This window comes from Populus euphratica, unplaced genomic scaffold (genome assembly GCF_000495115.2).
Source record: "Populus euphratica unplaced genomic scaffold, PopEup_1.0 scaffold766.1, whole genome shotgun sequence".
In the NCBI taxonomy this organism is placed as follows: Eukaryota; Viridiplantae; Streptophyta; class Magnoliopsida; order Malpighiales; family Salicaceae; genus Populus; species Populus euphratica.
Window position 1 is genome coordinate 47,786 of NW_011500626.1, and position 6,401 is coordinate 54,186.

Sequence of the window (6,401 nt, forward strand, 5' to 3'; positions counted from 1 at the left end):
TGTTGATGCCTTTTTCAATGTTAATGGAAGTGGAGCTAGGATAATACTAGCTAGTCTTGATAAATAAGTCTTTAAATATGGAGTTCGCTTTGAGTTCCTAGCCACAGATAAAATGTCAGAGTATAAAGCTCTCTTAGCATTGTAGAGACTAGTTGTCAATGGTTAAATAAGGAACCAAATCGATGATAAGGTGCTCAACCTAACACAAAGCAAAAATCAAGACTAGATGACGCCTTAAACAGCAACCAGAACAGAATACACACTGGTCTTGTCACGACCCGAATCCCGGGTCCATGACACAACCAGAACAGAATACACACTGGTCTATATCAAAACAAGCAGCAAAAAACACAACAATCACTAAGCACAACAAAGTAGAACCTTTAAAGAGGTGCCTATCTACAAAGAAACATCAATAATAGATACAAGACATCATAAGCAGCCACAAATAAAGGATGAATAACATCTAGCTAAAACATCAACCCCCCTTCACTAACAACAAATGAACACTAGCAACCTTCAGCTGGTGGGGCATATGATAACGTAAGACATCTAGAAGCTGAGCCAAACAATTTGCAAGTGAAAAAGACTAGCAACATAGGCAAACCATCTAGAACTCCTACAAGATATCACAAGTAGCAACACTAGAACTCCTACTACACTAGGAACAAAAGACCAACAGAAACAGACACCTAAAAAGAACCTAAAGAGTGCAACACATAAAAATATCCATCGAGCCAACAACCCATACAGTCATCCCACATTGCTCTTATAAAAATGCAAGATTATGTAGAATAACACTTGAAATTTTTGAAAAAGAGGGTTAACTAGTGTACATGTGTTTTCAAAGATCCTTTTGTTCCTTTCCTCCCATATCAAATATACAACGATGCTGAGTGATACCCTTCTCATCCTGGCTATAATATTCTTCCGCTTTAGATTGAGGCCCCTAATAGCACTATTTAGTGTAGTCATACTCCTCTTACTCAAAGCCAAGATTTAACCTTCGTCTATAGGAAAGAGGTCTAGCTGCAAGCAAAGAAAAGATGATTGTAGCTCTCCCCATGATCACGACAGAGAACAAAGCTATAGTCAGTATCAATGACGTGCAACCTATCTTTTGTTCTTAACCTCCCCAACACAGCCAACTAAAGAATAAAACTATGCCTTAGTAAACACCAAGGCTCCCAAACAACATTAACCCAAAGAATGAAACTATGCAACGATATCTTTGAAAGGTCCAATCTTATCTCTCTAAAAAAATAGAGGTAAAAGTATTTCAATCAATCGCATTCTAATGGAGGATAACCATCGAGTGGATCTCCCATCTAATAAGCTCCAATCTTATAGATCTCCTAGCGGATGTCTAAGTTGGAATCTTAGAAAAACCAAGTGTAAACGAATAAGAGCTTGTTGCCGCTCTTATCAACATTGAAGGAGATTTGCTTACAAGGGAATTACCTTTAAATAGAAGTGAAGTTCACCTAAATATACGAGCAGTTGGGTATTATATCTGTCACATGTGGGTGAAGTTGCGACGATCATTCTCCTAAACCTGAATCTTTGTGGTGATGGGTGGAAAGGACAACTAATTCTTGTTCTTTATTAGTAAAAACAGATAGAGTCGTCACCCAACAAAATAGATTCTTGGTATTTTTTAAAATGTAGATCAAGTTCTCATAGTTTTAATAAATTAGTTATTAAATCCAAAACGTATACAAAATATAAAAACTATTTTTTTATAGTTTTTAGTATGCTACATTATGCAAATATGATTTATTTTTGAGAAACTTGGTCATATGTAATTTTAAATTGAAGTTGTATTTTTTGAAAGATAGATTTTTATGGAAGAAAACAAATTTATTTAATATCAAAAAAGCATCTCATGTTTAGGTTATAATTTCAAATATTAAATATAGGAGGGTAACAAATGTGGGGAACTCATAATAAATTGCAAGAAAATCTTCCAAAACAATTAAAAATTTATTAAAATTAAACTAAAAACCATGTTTGGCAAATCATTAAAATGCGTTTAATCAAGCTATTTTAACCACAATATAAACTCCATATCAATTACTAACCAACTTAATAATCAGATAATCAAATAATTAAACATTAAATCTTGTTAATTTTATAAATTATATTTAAATCGCATATTCATTCAAAAGAATTAACACAAAACCAAGCATAATTCTCAAAATAACTCCTCACCATCTAAGAGAATTTATTTGAATTTGCTAAAACAATATAAAAGGTGAAACTATACTCTCAAAGTAACTCCTCGCCAAGGGTGGAGGGTTTGGTTTTGACAGGGTTAATTGGATTAATTACTTTTTTTTTATTTAATTTGAACTAATTTTAGCCTTACTTTAGTCGGGTTTCTACCTGACTGGGCCGGTTTATAACAGTGCAACAAACTTTAAAAACAGGTTTGAAGTGATCAGATTAAAAAACAATTGAGGCCTAAGAAACACTTTAGAATATAGAGTTGGACTTTTGACAAAACTAGCCCAGCCATGACCACTAGGCTTGGCCAATTCAAGATCCCGAGGGAGTTTTTATTTTCAGTAAAATATTTTAGAAATTGAATTTGACCTTTTTTTAGATCAATCCAGATTTGATTAAGTGATCGGATCTTTGGGTTTCTAATTAATATTTAGAGATTGTTTGCTTAAAAAAATTTATTTTTAAAATTTTTAATTTATTTTTTTAGTGTTTTTATATTATTTTAATATTATTAAAATTATTTATATGTAGTTGATATATTATTAAATTTATTCAAACCAATAACAGTTGGACTGCTACTGGATCATTGAGGAGCAATGACAGTTTCGAAAATGTTGACTGGATGTCAAGACTTTTAAACAGGTAAATAGTAAATCTAACAAAAACATCTTTCAAGCTTGTATAATTTTTTGTTTTTATGTGTTAAAAATGTTTTTAAAAAAATTAATTTTTTTATTTTTTTTAAATTGATATTTTTAAATTATTTTTTTGCGCTAATATTAAAAATAATTTTTTAAAAATAAAAAATATTATTTTAATATATTTTTTAATAAAAAAAAGCATCCGCAGCCATAATTATGATGTGTTTGAGAGTGTATTAGTGGTTTTGGTTCAAAATATTTTTACTTGAAAATTTATAAAAATAATATTTTTTTAAAATGTTGACTGAATGTCAAGATTTTTAAACAGGGAAATAGTAAATCTAACAAAAACATCTTTCAAGCTTATATATTTTTTGTTTTTATGTGTTAAAAATGTTTTTAAAAAAAATTAATTTTTTTATATTTTTAAATTATTTTGATGGGTTAATATTAAAAATAATTTTTTTAAAATAAAAAAATATTATTTTAATATATTTTTGAGTGAAAGAAAAACCATTGCAGCCACAATTATGATGTGTTTAAGAGTGTATTAGTGTTTTTTGCTTGAAAATTTATAAAAATAATATTTTTTATTTTAAAAAAATTATTTTTAATATTAACCCATCAAAATAATTTAAAAATATAAAAAAATTAATTTTTTATAAAATACGTATTCAATCACCAGTAATTGTATTTTGTGCTCTATTAATAAATCCCATTTATCAGCTCTGACAGAAAACAAATCTTAAAAAATAATAATGTTAGATATTTTTTAATAATTTTGATGGGTCAATGTTTAAAATAAAATAAATAAAAGTATTTCAATACCTTAAGAAATGCCAAACAATTATTTGACCGGATGTTATATTTGACCGGATGGCTGCCATTGTGCCGGTATTTCTAGGGTTCCACTGGAAAACTGCGGCGCCGGAAATATTGAATAAACTAGTGCCTGTCTCCTCGCGTCTTCCGTTTTCGAAGAGGCAACAACCTATAAAATGTAGTTGACAGGCAGCCAGGCAAGGAAGGTTTTAGCTCTTTTCAAGTTTTGAAGAGATCAAGTGCTTGCATCGACACATGGTGCTGGAGAAGAAAATTGCCTGCCATGGACATGCTTTGCGCCGCACAAATCGTGTCTATAAAGCAATTTCCCTGTTTCTCGTATATTATGTCGTCCATTATGCATATTCACCTCTTTTTTTTCTAGTTTTTCTAGGATTATTATTTTGCAATTGATTATTTATAGAACACGGGATTGAATGGAACATATTTGTTTTTGTATTTTAAAAATATTTTTTTAAAAGTATTTTATTTATTTATTTTAGATTAATATTTTTTAGTGTTTTAATTTTTTATTATTTTGATATTATAATATCAAAAATATTTTTTAAAAAAAATATTTTTTTAAAATAAAAATACTTTTAAAAAAATTATTACCACATCCATAAACATAAATGCACTTATCCTTTTTTACGGGACAGTGATTTTTTCCGATTCGAGAAAGGGAAGGAAAATAAATGAAACGAGAGGATTGGAAAAATCTTGTCTGCCCCTGTCGTTATGTGAATCTTTAAACACGACAGACAAATACTGTCCTGTTCAAACCAGGAAGGGGGAAAAAAATGATTAACAGGGGTAGATGATGGGTCGTAATTGGTGGCGTTGATCTTGATACACTAGCAGCCTCCCGAATTGTGTCGTGATTGGTGGAGTTGATCTTATATAATACACTAGCAGCCTCCCGAATTTCTAGCTGACCTGAAAAGGGCCATGATGCACAACAATCACGCCGCTGGTGCAATGTCCTGAGATTTGAATGGAGACCATGTTATACCCAAGGTAAGTGCTGTATAACATAGATGAAGAATGGGGAACATATTGTACCTGAGTAGAGAAGAGAAGCTTCTGCTTAGTGTGGAGAATCCCACGAAGAAAATGTCATGATAGATGTTTCGTGGAGATCATTGTATGTATATTGTTTCTCGGGGATTCTACCTATGATTTACTTTGGAGATCATTAAATGGTGACTATTTCATAGATATTTCACATGATCATTAATCATAAGGATATTCATGGAGATTGCTTACAGAGATTATCATAGATATTTATCATGAAAATCATTACTGATATTATCATGTTGCTTACCTATGAAGACTAATATGGAGATTCTTATAGAACGAAGATCTTCATGGAGATATACGATGGAGACATTTCATGGTGAACATGTATAAATAATATTTCATGGAGAATACATAAAGCCAACTTATTGGAGAATAACATATGATGATAAAAATTTATGCCTATTTTTGTTAAAAAATTTGTTTGGCATGATTAAACCTTTTCTTGTATTTGGATCAATCTATTTAATCTATAAAGACATTTTCTAGGATTTGCACGTGCAATAGACTTATATCCGACCATTCAAAACCTCTTGCATCAACTCCATTACATCCAACCATTCAAAACCTCTTGCATCAACTCCATTCTATTATCTTGTTTGTCACTTTAGCATGTTTCCTACTTAAACTAGAGTTGTTCGCACATGTTAGGAGTACAAGTGGTGGTGTTGATAAATGAGCTACGTACCTTCCAAGGAAGACGCAAGGCCCCAAGCTATTCTCGTATGCTTAGAAGAGCCTTGGTGAGCATTCTTACTTGCTATGCAAGTTATTAAAGATCTAAAGATGATAACGGAGTGCTCGTAGTAAAAAGGTCTTTAACCCTCTCGTTACATGGAGTTTTTAGATTATATGTTATGGACAAAGATAAATTGTTAGTAAAAAATAAAAGGAAAATGGATCGGACTTTTTTCGCAGTTCCCACGTATAGCGCCCTAATGAACTCTAGAGCAAACTTTTAGAGATGTTAGACTAGCTAGTTAATAGGCTTCGGAGGTTATTGAAGAGAAGCTTAGTGATTCATTATTTTCTATAAAAACAAGTTTCATATATGGTATAAAGGATCCTATGATGTTTAAGTAACACTAATGTAAGATGAATGAAGCCTTAAAGGCAATATTATGTGTTTATATGTTTATGGTTATTGGCAAGAAATAAAGAAAAAGATGAGGATTATAATGTCAAAATGTAAAAAAATATTTTTCTTGTCTAATGGTTCATTATTTATATCCATGAACTATGTTCATTTGTCTAGGGTTAAGGGCAAACAAGAGAGGAAAAAATTGACTTGGGACAAGCATCTACTATTTGAATTTATTGACTTAAATATGTGATTAATTATATTTTATTCAAAGAAACATGTCTTGTCATGTTGATAAGTCAATATTTTTTACTCAAAAACTTTGATGCTATATAGACTCAACCATGTGTTAGGTCTATGGTTATATGGGTCTAACAATCTATCGAATCTAATATATTTTTGGCTTAGCCATGAGTTAAGCCTAACACTAAGTGAGTTTGCTAATTGCTAAAATCAATAAATTTGGGTTCAACTAAGTGCTAAATCCAAAGCAATATAGATTTGGTAAATTATTAGACCTAATAAGTTTAGGTTCAACCATATGCTGAACCTAA